The sequence below is a fragment of the Cheilinus undulatus genome, linkage group 24, assembly GCF_018320785.1.
Source record: "Cheilinus undulatus linkage group 24, ASM1832078v1, whole genome shotgun sequence".
Taxonomy (NCBI): Eukaryota; Metazoa; Chordata; class Actinopteri; order Labriformes; family Labridae; genus Cheilinus; species Cheilinus undulatus.
This window is the reverse complement of record NC_054888.1, coordinates 26,203,666-26,227,982: the sequence shown is the minus strand read 5'-3', so window position 1 is coordinate 26,227,982 and position 24,317 is coordinate 26,203,666. Positions and strand designations below refer to the sequence as shown.

Genomic DNA, 24,317 nt, shown 5'->3' with positions numbered 1-24,317 from the left:
TTTTTTTGACAGTCACTTTCCCTGTTTTGTCTGTGCTTCACTTCCTGCCTGTAGTGATCCTGCTCCCTGCTCTGCTTGTGTTCACCTGTTCCTGATTGGCCCCACCTGTGCCTCGTTATCCCCCCTCCCTGCTGGATCTGGTCTTTGCCTTCCTCTGTGTTTTGGTTTCTCTTCAACAGGATGTCTGATACGTTTGGAGTCTTATAGCAGCTGTTTTCTGGATTAACCTGAAATGAAAAGTTAGATTTGATCTGCCAGTGAAGACCTTTAGATGATGTTAATCTGGAGCAGCAAACGGAGGCTTTGGAGGGATTTTCTGACTGATGCTTGTGGTGGACTACGTTTCAAGAGTGGGATCTTCAAAAAGTAAGTTATTTAAAGTTCACAAGGCCGCCGTGCCGAATACCTTCCTTCTGCTGCTGCTGTCAGAGTTTTATGAAGGTTTATCTGGAGGAAATGACCTCATGTAGAGCAGCTATGAATCAGTTAGTGAACGCTGTGATGTTGATGCTGCATTCATGATTCAATCAGTATGGTGTTTGTTTAACCGGCCGCTGAGCCGCGATGATTTTCATGATTTTCATGCTTTTCATGATTTTCATGGACCCTGATAAACCAGGGAATGGCCCCTTAAATTCACATCTGTTAAATATCTACCCTTTGTTGTACATTGTTGCTCATTTTTCCTATTTTGTTTTGGAAATTTAAACCCAGTTTTGTTGCTTTTTGTGTATTTTTTTGCCCCATATCGTCACTTTGTATCCAGTTCTGCTTTTTTCCACCTTTTTGGAACATAATTTCTTGGTGATTTAATGACATGATTGATCCTTTTTGCCTTTTCGTGCCGATTGTCACTCACTTTCCTACTACTTTATGCCAATTTGAACCCAGATTTGCTGCTTTTGCCACTTTAATCCCATTTTTCCCACTTTTGTTACCATTTGTGCTACTGCTTTTCCTACCTTTGAACAGTTGTTGTCCTCTATGTGGACATGAACTCCCTAATAGTCTAGGTCAGTGTGCTATCCACATGGTTATTATGACTAATAAAAAGGTTCTGATGTTTTAAGATTGGAGTTTTACATTTTTAAGAAGGTTATATTTGGACTACAGCACACTAAATCAAAGTCATGACTTATCGCTCTGGTTATCACAGCTTATCTTTACAGAGGACCATGATTTTTCTGACCTCCATGGGCCCCCAGTTTGGCCGGGCCCCTGAAAGCTCTCCTCTTTATCCCCTTATGGTCGGCCTTGTCTGTGGGTGAGAGCCATGGTTTCTGCTGAAGCCTATGGAGGCAGGAGTTGGGTTTTGGGGCCCGCTGGCCCTAAAAGTCAATCATTTCATCCTGTGTTGTCGCCTCAGTGGACAGTAGTGGTCACGTCTGGGGCGTCTCCACCAACAGAAGTCTGGCCTGTTAGATTATTTTGCTGCTTTTTGCACTTTGATGCATCACAGCTGTAACGTTGACCAATGAGAGCGCTGATGACTTTGAGAGACTGTCACTGCATCCATGATGAGGGAATCTATCTGGATGTTTCATTGGCTACTGCTCTTGTAATCTACAATCCCCACGCTGATGCACAGTGGTGGCAGCATCATGCTGTGGGGGTGCTTCTCAGCTGCCTTATAAAGGTAGAGGGAAACATGAATGTGGAAAAGTCTATGAAAATCCTGGAGGACAGTCGTTTGAGTCTGAGAGAACCACGGCTAGAGAGGAGATTTATTATCCAGCCGAAGCTGACAGAGAAAGCTGCACAGACGTGGTTCTGCTAACATGAGACAGGAAGTCTGCAACAAATGTGCATTTCCAAAACTCTTACAAATATGATGTAAGATATGAACGATATAACCTGAATGCTGTGTGGGGTTTTTAGGGTTTTCAGGGTCTAAAAGATTTCCCTCTTACTCACATTGTCACAGAGAAAATGCATTTTTTCCTCATCCGTCTGCGATCCGTATCCATTTCAGAGAAAGTCCTAACAAAGAGCACAGCCTGTCTGACAGGAGCTGTGGTTAGCGGGGCACTGTGCTCCACCAGCCCGTGATTGTGTTTAACAAATAGCAGCAATAGGAGAGAGCCTTTGGGAGTCGCTGCTGGCAGTTGTGAGTGAGAGACGGGAGCGTCTGGAGGGCGGCGGAGGACAGAAGAAGGTACAGATGTACAGAGAGCGAGGATGAAAGGTTAAAGTCGATGGACCTTGGTTCATTTTAAAGCACTTCAAACTTCATATCCTTCTAGTGCTCTGGACAATTTTATGATGGCAGGAAAGCAATATCATATAGGAGGCAGTGAGAGAATCTGATAGCTCCATGAGTCAGAATACTCAACTGAGTCTATGATAATCAAAACCCACAGGAAATTGGCTGCAAATCTAAAAACACTTTTTCTTCTCAGTTTCCACTGAGAGCAAAAATGCACCCAAACAAGAGAAGCCACGCACAGCTGCTTTCAGAGTGTGATTGCTATCTGGTCCACGTAATGGCAAAAATAATAATTTTCACACCCTAACAAAGGGAAACCACTCTGACATTCATTTCTGGGTAACTTAAGTGGCAACCAAGACTTTCAAATAGAAATGATAATTCGATTTCTGTGATTGGAGAGTCGTTATTTCTAATGCAACAAACCTTACAATAAAAACTAAAAAATAAAATCATCGATCGAGCATTTAAACACACAAACACCAACGATGTAGAACATCAGACTCAGGCTCTATTTAAAAATCCTTCTCTGGTCAGGAAGAGTCCGAGCTGATGCTTCCTTTATCTCTGAGAAAGCCAGACACACGCTTTCACATCCATCTGAGAAACTACCCATTCAAAGTGCCTGGGAAGGGCAGAACCTGTCAGAAAATTCTGTCGCAGTCGTTCCAGGCCAATCAGAGCTAAGCATGGTGATGCAGCAGCTCTGGTTAGGATGCTACCTGGCATTAACTCCACAGGCAGGTGCAGAGGTTGTGGACTAACCATGGGGCAACTTAGTGAATAAAAACCCCGCTGAATTTGGTCCAGAGAAGAGAAAAACATCTTTTCTACCATCAGTGACTCTCTTTGTTCTTCTCTAAATGAAGAAATGTTGGCCAGTTCCTCCCATTGTTTACTGGCTAGCAGAACTGAACCATGCCTGGAACTAGTGCAGACTTCTACCAGCAGCAGACATTGTTCATCAGCTTCCAACAAAATCATCCCTGTAGTTTTACAAACCTTCTCTCTCAGCATCTACTGTCTAACAGTCGCAATTAAATCATACTGATAATTACTGCAAACTTCCACTGGCTGCAGCCATTGTTCACCAGCTTGCAGTAAAACCTACCCGACCTAACCCCTAACCCCTAACCCCTAACCTCTAACCCCTGGTAAACCATACCTTTAGTTTCTGTAAACTCTCACCAGCAGCAGACAGCTTTAACTGGCTTGCAGATCAACCAAACCTTAGCTTTAATTACTGCAGACTAGGGCTGAATGACTTGCAAAAATAATAATAATTAAAGAAATAATATTTTTTTCCTGCAATATTGCAATTGAGATTTGAAATGTGATTATTTAGGTTCCTCTTTTTTCTGTTGTTCAACAAACATCAGCAAGAAATCATTCTGTATTCTAACAAGTACAATATTAGAGAAGTTAAACAAGGGCTACATTTAGAATAAAATATCTCACTGCCATTTTGGCTAATTTGATATCAGTTGTTTTATTGTAGGGGACGATCATTTCTCATATTCTTCTCATTTTGATGAAGAAAGATAAGTGCATGAGCAAGAAAAGTAAGATTGTTATAAAAAATAAAATCAAATAAAAAGATATTGAAAGTTTGAATAACGTATAAAGTAGTGATGCTCAACATGTGGCTCTTTTATGTCTTAATTTGAAATATTATTTCCCCGGAAAAAAAAGGTGCACTTTTTCACCAATTTTTTAAACTTTTCACCCATTTAAGCTACTTATTGTCATTTAATACCACTTTATTCCTACTTTAATGCCCATTTTGACACTGCTTTTGCAAATTTTTACCAATTTTTTTGCCACTTTTATCCAATTTTTGCCTCTCTGCATTTTCACCCATTTAAGCTTCTTATTGTCATTAAATACCACTTTTTTCCTATTTTTCCCCCCATTTTTGCCACTTTTATCCCACTTTTGCCTTACAGGGCTATCTTTTGCCAGTGAACACCACTCCTTCTCTACTTTTTTGCCCATTTTGAGACTTTTTTTCCAACTTTTTTCTATTTTTTTCTGCATTTTCACCCATTTAAGCTACTTATTTTCATTAAATACCATTGTTTTGCTCATTTTTGCCACTTTTATCCAATGTTTGCCTAGTAGGGCTATCTTTTGCCATTTAATACCACATTTTCCCTACTTTTTTGCCCATTTTGAGACTTTTTTTTCCAACTTTTTTCTATTTTTTTTCTGTATTTTCACCCATGTAAGCTACTTATTTTCATTAAATACCACTGTTTTGCCCATTTTTGCCTAGTAGGGCTATCATTTGCCATTTAAACCATGTTTTCCCTACTTTTTTGCCCATTTTGACACTGCTTTTGCAACTTTTTACCAATTTTTTGCCACTTTTATCCAATTTTTGCCCCTTTTCACCCTTTTTCTCTGCATTTTCACCCATTTAAGCTTCTTATTGTCATTAAATACCACTTTTTTCCTAGTTCTTGCCCATTTTAGCCACTCTTGACTGCTTTTTGCCCATTTTAGTCACTTTTCACTCTTTTTCCCACGATTATGCCACTTTTGTACCATTTTATGCCAACTGTAACTCACTTTTTGTCACTTCTCACTCATTTTTGCTACTTTCTGACTCTTTTTTTCAACTTTCCTCCCCATTTTTGCCCCTTCTCACCCATTTTTGTTGCTTGTTGACCATTTTTGCCACCTTTAACTTATTGTTATTGCTGCTTAAGCTGTTTTTGCTACTTTTCACCTCTTAGATTGTGACTCTTGCAAAGGTATTTTTCAACAATTTGGCTCTTTGGTTGAGTAACGCTGGTATAAAGCATAATAAAAGAAACAAAGATTGTATTGCCCAGCTCTGCTGCAGACTTTAATGGCAGCAGCCATTTTTCTTGCAGTAATTCCAGGTGTGGTTGATTGCACTGCAAGCCTGTTCACTCTCAGAGGCAGCAGCCATTGTTTACTAGTATTCAATATAAATTAACCACTCTCATTGCACCGGGTACAAAGATTTCGGGTTGGAGCTTTGCTAGTATGGATCTGCCTAGCAGACATGGAGTCCAGCCAATCTCTCTGCTCTGTGAGGTTAAAATCCAACATGATCTTCTTAGAAGTAAACAATTATGATTCCTTCCAGCTCCTTTTTTCATTAGATTAGTAAATGACAGGTTTTCATGGACACATGTACAGTATGTTCATGTTTGCATGCAGCCATTAGTGCCATTAGTGTTTGTACGTGTGCTTAAATGAGCTGTGTGTGTGGGATATGTTGTGAGAAGCTCTCTGTGTGGGTGGTGGACTAGAAAGGAGCTATATAAGTGCAGTCCATTTACCATGCTGACACACATTTTCTGATGCCAAGTGCCAAGAAGAAAAATCGTGCAATTTCAATAACCGGTCCTCAAGGAAGCAGCGGAGAAAATGGAGTGATTTCCGAGTTGGAAACCTGCATTTAAAGTAAACTAAAAATGGAAGAGTTGCAGAATTCTGTCCAAGAGCGGCTTTTGTTTTCGAGAGCTGGATACTTCAATCTTGACAAGACGCCTCAGAAAACCATCAGGGAGGCAGAAAAGGGCGAAAATCTGTGAGGGGCAGCACTTCAGGGCTTAGTCACTGCGGCGCTCGCCACAATCCTCCCAAAGATGGACAGCAGGTTGGGTGCTGATTACCAGAGAACACATCTTCTGTCCGGGGCTCTCTCTACGAGAGGGGAAAGGAGAGAGAGCAACCAATCTATAACCTGTCACTGTCCCTCCCTTGATGGCCGGATGATGGATGACTGCATCTCCTCTAACAATACCAAAACACTCCCTGTGTGGGAGACCTTTAGCACAGGGACAAGGTTGCAGCTTTGTGTGCGTCCTGTGTATTTCTGTGTGTGGGCAATTAATGGTTCAATTTTTCCCAATTTAACTGACAGCTGACACCTCACCCTTACATGAATGCAATGACTCCAGGGTCAAATCTCTCTGTTTTGGAAAAAACATGGAGTCAAAGGGAGCCAAATTATCTCTCGACTCCCAGGCCTTACAAATGATCCATCTCAGTCCGTGTGATCTCTACAATACCCACACTCGCCTGCGCCATGCATCTCGAATCAGAAAATCACCCCACAAAAAATCAGAGATGATGAAAGCCTTCAGCGCTGCACAGTTGGCAGAGAGGATGGAGGGGAAGGGAGGGCGGGCTGCTGCCTCCCACTCCTTCTCTTGTTCACTCTTTGGGGCCTCCGCTGGGTCTCTAGGCTTCGTCTCTTTCTCCTCCAGTCTTCATCTCCGACTCTCTTACTCGCTCAACCTTTCTCTTATTCTCTCTTTATCCCTCCCTATCCGGTTCTCCGTCTCTCCCAGGGGCTTAATTTATGGTTGCGGAGCTACAGAAACATAGGGAAGGCAGCCCACGCTCTCCTCTGCTTTGTTAGCTTGCTAGCTTGCTGGCTGGCTCAGCGACTGGCTGGGTGCAGAGAGAGAGAGGGAGAGAGAGAGAGAGAGAGAGAGAGAGAGAGAGTGCTCGTGTGAATGTACTGTATGTGAGCTGCCTCAGAGCAAAATGTTTATTTTTTCCTTTTGTCTCTCCCCTTTTTTCCACTCTCATTATTTTTCCCTCTCAGACATGCTGCTGCTTGTGTTGCCTCTTGTTAGTCGGAGTAAACGTCAGCCCACTTCATGTATGGGATGCTTCTCATTGTCTGCAGGGATGCATTGAAAAATGATGGCCAGTGCTGCACAATAGCAAACAGCCCACTTTAAATGGACTGGGAACTTTGTGTTACAGAACAAATCAATCAAATGAAATCAATGCTGCACCGCTTAACCATGTTAAACATGATGAGAATGTCTAATTATACAGTATCTCTGCAAGGAACACAAACATTTAATCTGAATGGAGCTTCACTGCAAATATGGAGATGATGGGAAAGTCAAACACACAAAATAGAGATTATTAAAGACGTTTCAGTCTCATTTTAAATGGAGTTTAACTATTGCAAATTCTGCTGCATTCTCTCCTTCCCTTGGTTCATGTGCAGTCATGTGCACAAGTTTAAGGCATGTTCGTTCTGATTTTAGGGAAATGGATTTACATTTTTAGGAAGACTATTTACTACGGCTCAAAATACTTAAAAAATGTGTTTATTTGATAAGTATTTATTATCCAGGTAAAATATAAAATATGGATATTACTGCTTAACTTTATAACAGACCATTATTTTCCTGACCTCCATGGGTCAACAGTCTTCCTGCCCCCCCCCCCCCCCCCCAGACAGCCTTGTCTACACATGACTATTCCTGACTGTTCATGGCACCTTCAGGTACAGTGGGGGTCCCCGGTCTCTGGCACCTTTATTTTGAGGGTCCCCGGTCTCTGGCACCTTTATTTTGAGGGTCCCCGGTCTCTGGCACCTTTATTTTAGGGGTCCCTGGTGTCTGGCACCTTTTTTGGGGGTCCCTGTGCTCTGGAACCTTTAGTTTGGGGGTCGTGGACTGAGAAGGTTGAGGACTACTGCTCTAGGCCAGTGGTTCCTTAAGCCTGATTTATGTTTTTGCATGGCGTTGACACAGAGGGCTACACGTAGCTACACCGTAGCCTGACATGCACCTCCAAGAAATCGTAACTGCACCCCCTGCTGACGGCCCCCTCTGAATGTCTGCAGACTCTTCTGTAAACGCTACAGTGGTGCTGCTGTTTACACTGACAGCTAGATTAGCTGTAATCACACCACACAGGGATATTTGTATTGTCACAACAGCTCCGCTCTGTTTGACCGTGTTTGACGGCTCACTCCTCTCCTCCCAGGTCATGCATAATAAGCACTCGTTGGTGGATGAGGTTCATGTGGTACGCGGCCCTCCCACCACCTTTTATGTAACACATCTGGCGGTAATGTGTCAGAGTGAGTGGAAGAAATCAAAGCCATTCCAGCGACGTAGGCGTGAGTCACTCCGTAAGTCCCCTTGATCATCGCAGGAGCCGGGCGGGGAGGCTTTGCTGAGAACTGCGCTAGCTCCAATTAATTCTCATCTGGGCGTCCTTGGCTGGGTTGTTTTCGTCAGCTGGGAGACGAAGAAGACGAGGGCAGAGGAGACCGCCACTCTTTGCTCTCATTACATCCTAGAGAAAACAAAAAAGGTTAAAAGTAAAAGCTTAAAATTCCAGATGTTGATAATCTTGACAGTGCCACTATCTACGTTCTTCATGGGAGGATAGGGACAAATTAAACTGAGTGATATCTGCTGGAATAACAGGCTAATGCCCTAAAACCATATTCTTTCAATAAGCTTCTTACAGTATTTTCTTGCATGACCAAACATTTCCTGCCTAAAATAGAACTGTTTGTGCCGGTCCTTTATCTGATTATCTGTTTGTTTGTCCACAGTGGTTTTGTTTTCGTCTCGCTGTACACGACTTCTTTCACCAAAGTGCACAACAACACAGATGGCGACGGCCGAAACTCAGCTGCAAAATAACAGATGAATGAGCACAGTGGAGGAGACTCTGTCTGCAAATGCAGAAACTGCTGGCTGTTAATCACTCTTTAACACTTTAACATGAATTTAACATCTTATTTATAACAGACAGGCGTTAAAAATTTTAGCTCATTATGAATCTGATTGCATCTCAAACTAGAAAAGCACGCCATCAGCCCTATCTCCCAACAGAAAAGAATCCTTTCAAATCTTCCTGGATCCAGACGGTGATCCGGATCACCCCTAAAATCTAATTCCCAGATTACTCCCTCCCCAGTGGGGTGGAAACACTGTGAGGCAAAACGTTAGCTTCGCTACGTGTGGACTATCATGGCGGATGCATCGCCTGCCGTTGCCAACAGCTGCTGTTGCCTCACAGCAAGAAGGTCGCTGGTTCGCTTCCCGGCCAGGGCCTTTCTGTGCGGAGTTTGCGTGTTCTCCCCGTGTACACGTGGGTTGTCTCTTGGGGCTCTGACTTCCTCCTACCACCAAAAACATGCTCGTTAGGTTAATTGGTGACTCTAAATTGCCCATAGGTGTGAATGTGAGTGTGCCTGGTTCCAACTCTCTAAACTCCAAAACTTTGAATAGAAACACACCCAAAAATGCTGCTGGGATTGAAGTTAATCATGTCCGCCATCTCCTGGTGTAAAGTGGTAACAGCGCAGACCTCCACCATTAGCCCTATCTCCCAATAGTACAGAATCTTTAAAATAATTCCTGGATCCAGACGGTGATCCGGATCACTCCCAAAATCTAATCAGTTCTTCCTTATGCCATTTCTGACACTTCCTGAAAATTTCATCAAAATCCGTCCATAACTTTTTGAGTTATGTTGCTAACAAACTAACAAAGCCACCCGATCACATGACCTCCTTGGCGGAGGTATAAAGTAGGGGCATGTTTACCATTGTGTAGCATCCCTTCATCTGGACAGGCCTGGACTGTAGACAGACCAGTTCAGGACCCGGACTCTCCTCCTGTGAAGCCATGCTGCTGTGATGGATGTGGTATGTGGTTTAGCATGGTCCTGACAGAGACGTTGTCTGGATGGGAGCATATGTTGCTCAGAAACCTCTCAGCTTTTCCAGCCGTTTGTTGTCCTGTCCCTACTTTATTGAGACGTGTTACTGTCCTCAAATTCAACCATCATATCATATCAGTGTGATATGTTGCTTATGTTCTACTGTAAATAGAATATAACTTCTTGGGTTCTGCAAATCATTTCATTCTGTTTGTCATTTTACACTGTCCCAACTTTTTTGGAATCAGGGGTGTGCTCTTGAGACTTAAACTGAGTTGCATGAAGCCTTTAGAATTGTCACGCCATGTGACGACCCCTGACTGTGTCAGTGCTCCTCCTGCTGCCTCGTCTTCCTCCCAATCCGGGTTGTTTTTGGGTGAAAGTGGGCGGAGCTAGTTTGACATGTTGCGCTTGGGAAGGCGGGGCCACAGTTATTTAAACGGCTCCAGCTCTGCTAGCAGATCTAAAACCAGGCTGTGCGTCCTTCCCTCTACGTTTCTCAGTGCCGTTTGCTAAATCTGACTCCGACTCTGGTTCACACCAATCAGCTGTAATTATAGGCTGACTACAATCACACCTGTACAGGTGGGCAGCAGGAGTTCAAACTACACATGCTGGAGACAGATGGTAGTAGTAGAGCTGCACAGCTGCACAGAGACTGCACCTTGTGGACTTTCAGATCAGGGTGTGGTGATATCTGAGTCCAGAGATGCAGACGCTGACATCGGTTGGACGCGTTGGGATGAAGATGCAGGATGCACCTGTGCATGTCCTGAAACCGAATAAGTGTACAAACTGTCATTTCGATGGGTGGAATGGCCCTGAGGGGCTGAACATTACAGCCAGGTTGAGGGGTTAACATCACTCTATATTCACCAAATTTGAAAACTCGCATGGAATAAAAAAAGTAACTAACCTCTTTAGGGTCCTCACATCTTGGAGCTCAGGCTCTAATAAAGTATATGCAGTCCAAAACAGCGAAATGACAACTTGTTTCCTGTTTAGGTGCAGACATCTGTAGCTGGTCTGGTGCAGAAGAATGCATGCATGAATGAACTGCACACTTCTAAGTGAAAGTAGGCAACACAGGCGTAGTCAGGCCTTACCTACTCATGACTTTAGGTGTGAAGAGTGAGGAAGTGTCACAGGATTAGCTCATACACTGTAAATAAGGATGAATCAGAGCAGTATTTGATTCTATAGGGCCCCAGGCAGACCCTCTGTAAGAGTTAGTGCATATGATGTCATTAGTTTAACAGTTTATGCAGAAATAGATGCTTACCTCAGTTTAAATAAGCTAACTCTGTTAACCTGCCAAGAGCACATTCCATAATGTGTTAGCATCAAGCTAACGAGCTAAGATAGCCTAGCTTGTTAGCTTATCCTGAGCGGGGTCGTGGTGGTAGCAGGACGTCCCTTCCCACAGCGATACTTTCCAACTCCTGCAGGGGGATCCTGGGGAGCTCCCAGACCAGGCAGGATAGGCAGTCCCTCCAGTGCATTCTGGGTATTCCCTGAGGTCTCCTCCCAGTCGAGAAGGGTCTAGCTGCAGCCGCTACAAACCACGCTCCGTACAAAACACGCCCATCGACCCATACAAGAAATGAATTCTAACTCTAACCAGTGGAAATTAAATGCTAAACCTAACCTAAAGCTGATTAAGGCCTATCTAAACTAATCTAAGTTAACCTTAAACTAAGCAAATAGCACAAGTGGGCGTGTTCTGTAGGGGGCGGGGTTTGTTCGGTACCCACGGCTACAGTTGGGTATTATCGTCCCATCCGGACATGCCCGTAAAACCTCTACAGGAGGCATCCTGATCAGATGCCACCTCATTGGCTCCTCTCCATGTGAAGGAGCAGCGGCTCTACTGCTAGCTCCCTATGGATGTCTGAACTCCTCACCCTATCTCCCTCCAGCATGCTCCAAAAAAGTTGGGACACAGGGCAAGAAAAGACCAGGAAAGTTGTGGAATTCTCCAAAAAAAAAATTTCCATAGTTCATTTTTTTTTGTTGGAAAGTTCCAGATGAGATGTCGTCACTAGATGGTGGTAGCCTTCTGCACCCTCATGGCTCAGCCCTTGACACTTTTGACATGGAAGAGTTAGAGATGCAACGGTATTGTTCATAAGAGTAGTTTTTTCATTGAAGCAGACAGGAACTACAGTTCCCATCAGCCCTTGTGTACCCATCATCCTTTGCGCTCCACTCAGCTTGATCTAGCAGCGTGGGAATGGTGGGTATACTACAGCCGGTGAGGGATGTCATGCATGCATGCATACGGCTGCAGCGTAGTAAGGACCAATCACAACAAAGCATCAAGAAGCACCAATAGGAATCATGCAGCAGCCATCACCTCTATAAAAATCGACTGTATTTGATTGAAAGCATCTTTCTTTCCCACATAAGAAGGCTCAGTAGAAACCATCAAGGCCTTCCCCGACAGAGCTGCAGAGTTTCCCAAACCCAGTCTCTGAAAGCTCCATGATGAAGACGAACTAACAGAGATGAATCTGAGCAATGCCCTCTGCTCTGGCTTGCAGGAGAAGCAGTCTGATACTGACTGATGCTAAGGAGTGAAATCTGAATTCAGGATGAGTGTCAGGTTAATATTCCTCTGCTCTCTTCTGCGACTATAATTCATTCCCCCCCGAATCGCAGCACGAAAAAGACATGAAAGCCTTTTTCCCCTTCCCTCTTCTCTGTTCTCATCAGTCGAAGCCTCGCACGCATCCTCTCGATTACCATCGCTCATCTTTCCCCTTTTGTTTCTCCCCTCGTGTCCCCATTCAATCCATTTTCATTTCCCCCTCAGTTCCCTTTACAGCTGCTTTCATTTCAGCCCGATCGCTCAATCTTCCTCCAACCTCTATTCTACACCCCTCTCGCTCTTTTCACCAGCTCGCTTACAAGCTCTATCTCACTTCCTCCACCTGTCTGTCATCTTTCACCCTTTTATTTCCAACCTTCCGTTCTTTATGTTGGCACCCAGGCTTTTTCCTCCTCTGGCGCCTGTGTTGTGTCTTGTCAGATTCTCTCTTTCTCCTTCCCTCCACTCTTCGCCATGCCCTCTACGGACCAATTAAGTTCTCCAGCATGATGTCTTTCCCGACCGCGTACTCCGAGGCAGACTGGACAGTCGGAGCACTTCAAGGACGACCACAGACAAACACAAGATAGATTTGATAATCTGGCCTGCAAACATGTTTTTGCTCTTAAATGTGTGTGAATCTTCATCTTTCTCTGAGCGGATCGCTGACCCACAAAAGATCTTGATCCATACATGAGACCTCAAGGACTCATCGCTCCCCGAATCACGCCTCCTCCCTAAAACGCCGCCGTCTTTTTCCACGACGTAAACAAGCTGTGGGTGCTTTGTTTCATCACAAAGAGAGGTCTGACTTGAGAAAGGGCACTAACACAGCTAAAAACTGCTGTTAGTGGAGAAAGGATTAAACTCTCAGGGCATATTACACAACACACCAGGGGACTGTCACATTTGCGTGCAGCTCTAATACTGGCACTGACACTAAGAAACATTCGTGTCAGCCCTGCACGGATTGTCTGGCTTTTCAACTCTTTTTCAAGTGCGTGTTTTAAAAATAACCGAGATAAATCTCCAAGCATTCCCACTGGTACTGTAATGTGATCTTAAGATGGAAATAATAGCTGAAATAAAGCCCTGACAAGCTGCAATTGTCTTTTAAGTGATTGTTTTGAGCTTTTTATTACTCTAAAAATGTTTGTCTGCCTTATAAGCCCGCCTCACTCGGAGAGGTGTCACTAAAGATCCGGGAAAAGGCAGTGATTGGCAGTTCAAGGACTGCGTTTCCATCTGTTAGCGAGCTCTCCACAGTGAGACGTCTACCTGCAGAACGCAGGTGACAGACTTCCTCCCGTCCTCAATGTCAGAAGCAGCTAATGTTAGCGGGGAGCTGCGTGTCAGCGAGTGTAGAAGCATCAAAACTTCCTGATACGGGTGTGGAAACGAGTGTTCAGGGCGTCTAAATGCCAAAAACAGAAGGCTCTGACACGTTTGATTATGAGTGAGGAGCATCAGCAGTGGGAGCTGTCGCTAACAATGGCCATTAGGAGATTGGAAACCAGGCTGAACGTGCACCATGAGGTTAAAGTGCAAAACTGTAGCCTCATTTTTAGGAGATTAGATCCTGATTCTAGAACAGTCTACCATAGGAGAGGGTTTAAAACGCTGGCACTGTAGCAGAGGAAATACACGGAGAAGCTCTGAGGAGTTTAACCTTCTGAGTCCCTGCAGATGAGGACGTCACTTTCTAGTCTCCATGCACCATAAACATATAAGAATGTTGAATATAATCGTCCCTAATATCCAGTAAAGTTTAGGTAATTTGCATGAAATGTTGAGGAGAATTTTCTTTGAAATTTTCAGGATTGTTTTGGGGAATTTACCTGGATATACAGTCATGGATGAAAGTATTGGCACCCCTGGAATTTTTCCAGAAAATAGGGTTGAGGGTGCCAACAATTTTGTCCGGCCCATTGTTTGAGTTTTGTGTAAAATTATGTCAACTTTGTCTTTTTTCTTCAGTTTTTTTGTGTTGCTCCAATGCACATAAAGGAAATAAACACATGTATACCAAAAACATTTGTGATTGCAACAATTTCTGGGAGAAATGGTGTATTTTCTGGAAAAATTCCAGGGGTGCCAATACTTTCATCCATGACTGTATGGAGCTGCAGGTCTGAACCTGAACCCTCAGTGATGCCTGACTGAGAATCCCAGTCAGTTTTTATTGTTGCTAGAGCCGCTCATGGGCACCAACCCAACACGAGACAAGAAACTGAAAGTCTAAATCATCCTGTTTTGTAGAGAAACAGACTTCTATCAATAACAAACAGCTCGTACCTGGGAGCTACACCCGTTCTGGAAAATATCACCCAGAAGCTGACAAAGTTGTGATTGTAAAAGTCAGACTGTGAAGGAAACACCAAAGCTAATCTCTTTCTAACGCCTCCGGTCACGAGTGAGCCACATCTATATTTAGTGTGAGAGTTTTAATTCCGAGCCGCCGTGTGATGTCACGTTATCGATTTCTCTTCCGGAGCAGACAAAGCTCCCTCAGCCATTGTTTGTTGGTTTGTTTACTTTTGGTTTTGCTTGGTCACGGTCGGGGGAGAAAAATGAGACACAGATACAGAGGAAGGGTGAAGGAGATGATAAGAGTTGGAGTGAGACGGGTGCACGGGGAGGCGCATGATATGGGTGAACACTCACACAAGCCATCAGCCTAATTACTAGTGACGGGGAGGGGAGCTAAGGGAAACAGCTCCAGCCATGGCCACTTCCACTGTGGTGCACTGCTGGCAATATGCCCTAGTTATGCATTTAACACACATGCATACTCCCAGCACACATGTGTGTACAAACACTCACACACACACATCAGCCTGCTCCAGCTAGCACAGCTGAACACACACAAACAATCACACAGTTCTCCACAAATGAAATTACATGGTTTGGTGGTGTTATCATTTGCGGTGATTCAGCACCACGGACAGCGCCACGTGTGCGGTAATAGAGATAAAACAGACACATTTGCTCTCCTGCTTCCTCTCCGTGAACACATGCTGACACACAAACACTGGGCGCGCTGGAGCTACGCCAAGTCCTGGGGCAAAGGCCTTCTGAATCTTTTAATTGGATGTGTGTTTTGACAGGCTAATCTCAAGAACAGCACACTTTGTGCCCACCAGAGTCTTTCTGCATTCACTCCAAGACTGCAGAAATGCTTCCTTAATGACCTAAGTGACATATTTATTCAGTTTTATAATTATCTGCCATCTCTGCTCATCTCTGCGTCTTTTCCAGTCATGTATACGTAGAGAAGCCGTTGCATATATGGAAATCAGTAGGGATCGGCTGCAGAGAAGCGTTGTTGGAGCCAAGAGGTTGTCATTTGTTGTTTTTGTCCCTGTTGGAGCCTCAGGTCTTACAACCACTCTGAGATTTTATAAATCACCACTCCTGGCTTCTGTGTCCTTCTTTATTCCAGTTTAAAGTTTGGGTAGAATTTTCTGTTTGCATTTTTTGTCAGTTTAACGTCTAACGGCTCTCAACACTTCAGTTCATCTGTGATCGTGTGGATAAGGAATGAAACTGTTGATTTCTGTGCTGTTGGAAATATTCACAGAGAAGTTTAAGCTCGATTATTTAACCATGAATGACTTCTCTGAACCACCTGTGATGATGGACATTTTTGTCTGAATTTGTCATTTTTCACTCTGTATTTAGGCTGTGTTACTGCCTATGGTATGATTTTTTAAAAATACTCTAGAAATTATGAATTAAATTAATCAATGAAAATGATCAAAGTCCCCAAAGTCTACAGAAACATTTCCCAAGTGTCCATGAAAGTACTTAAAAAATTCCAAAGAAAATTTGCATATAAAAATCCCCAAAATCACAAATACATTTCCCAAATTTCCATTAAATGCCTAATTTTTTTTTTTTTAACAAAATCCCCCAAGTAAATTTCCTGAATTCCCATGAAAATGCCAAAAAAAAAAAAAAAAAATTCACTGCAAATTTTCTGGAAAATGTCCAGTAATTTTTTTTCAAAATTTACAAGCACATCCCAAAAATATTTAAAATAAAAATTAATTATTCGCCCAAACATTTTCTTCTATGACAATTCTTGGAAATTGCATTCAAGATCAAATTCCCAAAAAATCTGGGAAAAAAAATTAAAAAAAAATCCCACTACTCCATGAGAATACCCCCCCCCATAAATTCCCTTGTAAATGCCAAAATTTTCCAATGCAGATTTCATACAACACTTCTAGTGAAATTTTCCAAAATCTAAATGCTTATCCCAAAATACTTGACATTTTCAAAAGACAGAACCAATGCATCTAACTGCACCAGTGCAATTACCATTTTTTTTTTCAAATTCCCATCAAAATGCCTGAAAATTGTTTTTATACAAAATCTTCCAAGTAAATTTCCTGAATTCCCATGAAAATGCCCAAAATTTCACTGCATTTTTTTTTTAAATGTCCAGTATTTATTTATTTTTTTTCAAAATTTACTAGCACATCCCAAAAATATTTCCTGTGAAAATCACAGGTTATTTCCCTGAACAAACTTCTTGATATTTCTATGACAATTCTTGAAAATTGCATTCAAGATCAAATTCGAAAAAAAAATCTAAAAAATTACAAATGTACTTCCCAAATTTCCACCACAATGCCTGAGAAGTTTCAGAACAATTTCCACAAACAAATTCCCTTGAAAATGCCAAAATTTCCAATGCAAATTTCCTGCAAAACTTCCAAAATCTAAATACAAAAATTTCCATGAAAACACTTTAAAATTTCAATAAACAGAACCAATGCATTTAGCTGCACCAATGCAATTACCAATGTATTTTCCAAATATTAATTTAAATCAACATAAAAAAAAACAATCCTCACAAAAAAAAAACTAATTTCCTAAATTCCAATAAAAATGCCAACAAAATGTCAACGCAAATTTCCCACAAAACTTCTTGTGAAATTCTCCAGAATATTAAAACATAACCATAAGATTTTCCATTATAATACTTGAACTTTTCCAAACAAATCCGCCAAAATATCCACATAAATTCCAAAGAATATCCATGAATTATCCTGACCATTTCTTGCAATTTCTCCCAACGTTTCCAACAGACTCTTCTGGACGATTATCTAAACAAATCTGAAAGCAGAAATGATAACTCTGTTGTAGGAAAGCTAAAATGTTAGGTCCTTATGTGTGAGTGCAGGCTCTGAGGAGGTCAACCAGGCATCTGCAAAGTCACTCACACTTCCTTCTCTATTATTTCTCTGTTAATGAACTTTGTGGTCCAGCAAACTCTTCCCAAGTCATTTTTAAAAATAGAAAGGAAGTGGCATTGTGGAACGTTTAACAGAGTGTCACAAGTTAATCCTACACCAGTTAAACTGTGACACCGGTGGTATACATTAGACAAAATAAATGATAAGAGTGACATGGGTTAAATCTTCTGGCTGTGTTTTATTAGCTCTGAGAATTAAAATCACATATTTATGATGCATGGAAGCAGAACTTCTTCATCTATATAAAGGACATGTAGCGGCCCACCAGCAGCACCCCTGGGGCCCACACTCACTGACGCTCTGGTCTAGACCGGTGGTTTCTACCCCCCTTTATATGTTCTTCTAATTGCATTGCTGAAGAACTGTTAAGAGGAAGAACTCTCTCTTTAACAATCCAAACATAGGAATGAAGAGAAGGCAGCAGGATGCTCATGACAACAGCACAGTCCAGTTTTCACCACTGTGACACACCATTTATTTCCTGGCGACAGCTCCACAGCCCTTGAACTAGACCACATCTGAACGCATTCATGTGGAAAGTGCCGGCATTAAGGCTTTGTCGTGCTGGCACATATGATCCTCCATGCTGCCTGATGTAACGCTGGGATAGCAAGCGACGTTCTTCTCCTGCATTCAGCTGGTAATGAAAAAAAAAGAGGTTTTACAGACACTTACTGAGTCTGGGCAGGCAGTAGCAACAAAGATGTAGCAAAGACTGTTACCTAGTTACAGCTAACAAACTCAACCAGGCACTTTATCTGAACAATTACCCATCAGTCTGTCTGATCTGGGTTTAACTCTAGCTGTGATCGCTGGGAAGGAAGACAACAAACGCCCAGACTGCCCTTATCAGTTCAGCTGAGAGCTAGCATGCTAATAAACCCTTCTACTTCACTGAGGATCTACGTAGTATTGTCAAGAGGACAACACTGTGCTTCAGAGCCCCCCAGCAGTGCCACAGGCTGATCGCCTCCATGTCACGTCATGCTGATGCATACAAAAGGAGCCCCGGCAAAGCACAGAGTACATGAATGAACATGCTTTAAATAGAGCAACATTTATCTACCATGAAGCTACTTTTTTATGAGGCTTTTGTGAAACTTAAATATCTTGAGGGTCAGACTTTTGATTTTTGTAAACTGTAATCGTCAAGATAAAAACAAAATGGGGATAAAATATTTCCCTTTCAATGTAATAAATCTAACAGTGTCCCAACATTTTTGGAATTCGGGTTCTAAGAACTAATAAAAATGATAACCTCCTCCGCCCCAGCCTCCTCCTTTATAGACTAAAGCTCCACCTCCTCCGCCCCAGCCTCCTCCTTTATAGACTAAAGCTCCACCTCCTCCACCCCAGCCTCCTCCTTTATAGACTAAAGCTCCACCTCCTCCACCCCAGCCTCCTCCTTTATAGACTAAAGCTCCACCTCCTCCACCCCAGCCTCCTCCTTTATAGACTAAAGCTCCACCTCCTCCACCCCAGCCTCCTCCTTTATAGACTAAAGCTCCACCTCCTCCACCCCAGCCTCCTCCTTTATAGACTAAAGCTCCACCGCCTCCACCCCAGCATCCTCCTTTATAGACTACAGCTCCACCTCCTCCACCCCAGCCTCCTCCTGTATAGCATAAAGCTTATTGTGCCCTCATAGGCACATTCATTTTCAGTTTTTTGCCAATGGTCAAATTTATGCCAAGAGTGTTCCTGGCTGAGTTGTAGCTTTAAATTCAAAGACCGTCTTAGTTTCTCATGCATTTAAAATCTTAGTAAGAGCTCTTAAGGTCAAACTTTGGCTGCAGTTATACTTAAAGAAGCTACGCTGCTGCTTATCTCACTGTTATCGGTGTCATAAAGGAATTACAATGCAGGGCACACCTCCACCAAAAGAACGACAAAGTGAGAGAGTGAGAGACAGATGGGTGCAGAGAGAAAGATTCTCCTACAAATTACCGCTTTTGCTTTACTGACACCAGAGAGGGTTTATTTGTCTCACCTCCGTTGTCAGAGACGAGGGTTGAAAAAAAAAAAAAAAAACGAAACGAGTGAGAGCGGGAGATAAGGGACCAACTGTGAAGATGTACTCTGTGCAGAAACTGAATTAAAGTGGGGAGATTTGGACAAGGATTTCTCCCTCTGTTCCTTGTCGCATTAATTCAAAAGCTTTGCTTTGTTTACAGAGGATGCGCTGACATTTTCTCCCTGCAGCCTCCCTCATGCTGTCATGCAATCAGCCTTGGATGTAACACAGTAATTATTAAAAGTCAATATTGAAAAGATCATCATGTAAATTAGTGTGTGCATTGGGGGTGATGATGCCATACAAATTCTGTTATAATTTGGCCTACTTCCTCAGAATAGAAAGCAGCTGTGGCTATTTTCAAACTTTAACCCTTCTCTATGGCAGTGTTACTCAACCCTGCTCCACCAAAGAGCCAAAGTGTTGAAAAATGCCTTTGCAAGAGCCACAATCTAAGAGTGGCTAAACAGCTTGAAGTAGCAATAAAAGTAAGTTAAAGGTGGAAAAAAAATGGCCAAAAAGCAGCAAAAAATGCCCAAATATGGTAAAAATGTGGCCGAAAAATGATTGAAAGTGACTAAAATGGGCAAAAAGCTAAAAAGAGCTGCAAAGATGGGCAAAAAAAGGAAATAAGGGGTAGCCTATTTACTGGCAAAAGGTAGCTTAATTGGGCAAAACATGGTGAAAAAGAGCAGAAATGGGATGAAAGTGGTAAAAAAAAGGGAACAAAAATGGTCAAAAAATAGGAAACAAGCAGTATTTAATGGCAAAAGGTAGCTTAAGTGGGTGAAAAATGGCAAAAAATAGGAAAAAGTTGCAAAAAAGTAGCAAAAATTGCCAAAAAGTAAGAAAAAAAGGCGTATTTAGTGGAAAAAGGTAGCTTAAATCGACAAAACATGGTGAAAAGGGGCAGAAATGGGATGAAAGTGGTAAAAAAAAAGGGAACAAAAATGGTCAAAAAATAGGAAACAAGCAGTATTTAATGGCAAAAGGTAGCTTAAGTGGGTGAAAAATGGCAAAAAATAGGAAAAAGTTGCAAAAAAGTAGCAAAAATTGCCAAAAACTAAGAAAAAAAGGCGTATTTAGTGGAAAAAGGTAGCTTAAATCGACAAAACATGGTGAAAAGGGGCAGAAATGGGATGAAAGTGGTAAAAAAAAAAAGTAGCAAAAATTGGCAGAAAATAGGAAACAAGTGGTGTTTACTGGCAAAAGGTAGCTTAAATGGATGAACGGCAAAAAATAGGAAAAAGTTCCAAAAAAAAGTGACAAAAATTACCAAAAAGTAAGAAAAGAAGGCATATTTAATGGAAAATTGTAGCTTAAATGGATGAACGGCAAAAAATAGGAAAAAGTTCCAAAAAAAAGTGACAAAAATTGCCAAAAAGTAAGAAAAAAAGGCATATTTAATGGAAAAAGGTAGCTTAAATGGACAAAACATGGTGAAAAGGGGCAGAAACGGGATGAAAGTGGTAAAAAAAAGTAGCAAAAATTGCCAAAAACTAAGAAAAAAGGCATATTTAATGGCAAAAGGTGGCTTGAATGGGTGAAAAATAGCAAAAATTAGGAAAAAGTTCCAAAAAAAAGTGGCAAAAATTGCCAAAAAAAAAAGTGTATTTAATGGCAAAATGTTGCTTTAATGGGTCAATAGTGGCAAAAAAGTGAAGCAGGGCAAATAAGTTTCCCTTCTTTAGGTTTTCTGGGGCAATACTGTTTAAAATGAAGACATAAAAGAGCCACAGGTTGAGTACCACCGCTCCATGGCCTTTCAATCAATCTTATTCCAAACCATACAACAATCACAGATGCCACCGCCTTGCTTTCTAAGTGCACTGAGTTGAAAACATCATTGCGATGGTGCTTTCTCTCCAAAAGGTCTTGATATTTTGAAGGTTTTGTCGGTACAGTGGTTCAGGATGGCTCCCAGCTCTGCTGGAGCAGAAACAGCCTCCCCTTCCTTCTTTCTCTTCTATCTCAAGCCCTTAAAATCCACTCTGGCACGACTGGCAAGGCTGCAGCTAATGTCCCACCTCAGGGAGCGCGCTTGCCAGGACGATTCCAATCCAACAGCAGGTGGGAAAACAACCCTTTTATTGGACTGAAATTGGTCAATTAGCTCCAAATAAAGCCTACTTTTCCCGCCTTCCTCCAGGGCTTCTGGATGAAGGAGCAGAGGAAGACGCAGACATTGATTTCACTCATTAAGGACATGTGATGATTTTTAATTACCCGATGGAAGAAGTCTTTTATTGAGCTACACGACTCCACACTGTCACCTGTCCTCTCTAATTGCGTGCTCGCTCCTGAGGGGAGCTGCAGGGAATGTAATTACGGAGAGATCAATAGTCGAGACGCCGATGACACCGTAACCGTTCATATTATATGCAGATTGATTCATTCTGGACATTGTTTGGTTTAATTTAATGGAAGTCTGCGAGCTTTAGGGATGAAATTTTCTCACATTCAGAGAACAAGGCTATAAAGACAATTATACGGACAGGTTTAATCGCCTGGGAGCGATATGGCCTGATTAAAAACCACAGAAAGAGCAACGCACTGTGGACTCGGGCTAATTCTGGTGCCATGGTGGATACTTAGGACGACAGTTTATTTCATTCCTTTAAAGCCTTCACAAACGTGAAACACTCAGTGGTAGAAGCTCAATCAGGCTGTGATGCTGGTTGGAAAGAGCACATCGCCTTGTTTGGATGCTCGCCGTCCTCTCTGTTAAAACACACGACGACATTTAGGACTCATATTTCTAAGGTGGAGAACCAAAGTGTGATGCTTGGCATCGATTTGAAGAAGGTGAAGCTGACAGTTCTGCATCCATGATACCAAACGTCAAACCGCTTCAGTTCAATTACCTCTAAAACATCAGCGTGTCTGATGATAGTTCTGTAATTCATAATAAATGCACTAATACTGTAGTACAGGGGTGTTAAACCTGACCACAGCTGAGGCTGGATCCTGAGTTTAGGTCTAACAGGGTCAACGTTCAACCATAAACTGTCTTCCTATTTTCACCAGTGATAAAGTTTGAGGAAGAAATAAGTCAATGATTTTTAGATTTAAAAAAGTCAAAAAGATGAAATGAAGGCTAAAAATCTGAGAGAAAAAGTCAAACATGAGTTCAAGAGGTCAAAGCATGACCCTAAATGTCAAATAGCCAAATAAATGAATTATGAAGTCAAAATCGTGTTTTAAAGGACAGAATGTGAGATAAAATTCAAATATATGAGTTTAAATGTCAAAATCTGACTAAAAATTCTTTATTCTTAATCTTTTTGGTTTATAACTGTGGAATGTAAAATTGAAAATGTAAAATGAAAACACAAAATTAATTTGATGTTTTGATCTGATTAGTTTTGCTTTTGGTTCCATTTTTGCCCGTTTCAGAAACATCATCCTGATTTTTTTTTTTATGCTTTCTGCCCATTTTTGTCACCGTTTGACGTAACCCTAACCTTTTCCTTTTTTTTTTTTTTAAGATTGTTTTATTGGAAATTGCAAAATACACAAACAGTATCCACTTCTGGTGTATACAGTTTTTGCATGTTTCAAAAACAGAACAAAACGAGATAAGTAAACGTATGAGGTTAAAGGAAATGGACAATTATAATCATTTTAAGGCTTAAATAAATTAAATCAAATGACCAAAATAATTAAATAAATAAATAATAGATAGATAAATATAAATAAATAAATAAATAAATAAATAAATAAATAAATAAATAAAATAAAATAAATAAGATAAATAAATAAATATAAATAATTAAATTTATAAATAAAATAAGAATATAAATGAATGAATCAATAAACAAAATAAATAAATAAATAAAAATAAATGAATAATTAAATATAGATAAATGAAAAATAAATAAATAAACTAAAGTAAATTCACCATAAGACCATTATTACAGCATATATATTATATTTTTATCTGCCTATTTTGCCACTTCTTTAGTAGTGGTTGTTATTTAGGTCAAAATCAAATCTGACTATCACAGCTTTACTTTACAGTGGGCCAGGTTGGCTGGGCCCCAGACGCCCCCCCCCCCCGAGAGGCTTGTAAGGCTTGCATGCATGCATGCAGCTGCTTGGCCTGAAGCTCCACCTGAAGTTTTAGAGCTTAAATATCTGCCTGTGAAGGATCTATCCTGTAACTACTGGTGTCGAGAGCACAAAGCAACAACAGCACTGATTTCAGTCTCTTCAGTGAGCTGCTAACATCTCCAAGCAGGAGCTTTAGCATGTTCACTATTGTCTTTGAAGTCTCATTTTGCAGCTAAGTTTCTCTTTACCAGTGGCCGAGCCAGCTAGTTTCATAAGCAGCCCTTTTCTTCCTCCTTTAAATCCTATTAATAGACGTTCAGAGCGGCTCAGTGTGGCTGCTTAGATCTGAGTTTGTGGTGCAGCTGCCTGTTTGGTTTGGATCTTCACCTGTTAATGCAGTGATGTGAGTTGCATGTGCAGATTTTGCAGCAGAGCACAGCTAGATCGGTTCTAGTATCAATCTTTCAGCGTTCCCGTCTTTGAACATTCCTCACTGTCCCGGGGAGTTAGGGTGAAAGAGAATATCTGAGAGCAGGGCGATCCACATGGAAACCCTGTGAGGGAATGTAAGAATGTCTAGCAGCCACTTTAAAGTGGAATCATCTACAGATATACATTCTGTACAAAGACAGCTGCTGAACGCTTGTCAGCTTTTACCGACACTGCCGCAGCGCTCTGAAGCAGACGTCTATTGTAAAACGCCACACTCAGAAACAATGA

At 41.7% G+C, this 24,317-nt stretch overlaps 1 long non-coding RNA gene across 1 annotated transcript in view; it reads left to right on the top strand.

The window, feature by feature from the left end:
- Positions 1-233: 233 nt before the first annotated feature.
- LOC121505996 overlaps positions 234-24,317 on the top strand; it is a 228,058-nt gene continuing 203,974 nt past the window's right edge. The window contains exon 1 of the long non-coding RNA XR_005991596.1: positions 234-366. This is a non-coding gene — a long non-coding RNA (uncharacterized LOC121505996). The remainder of the gene's footprint in view (positions 367-24,317) is intronic.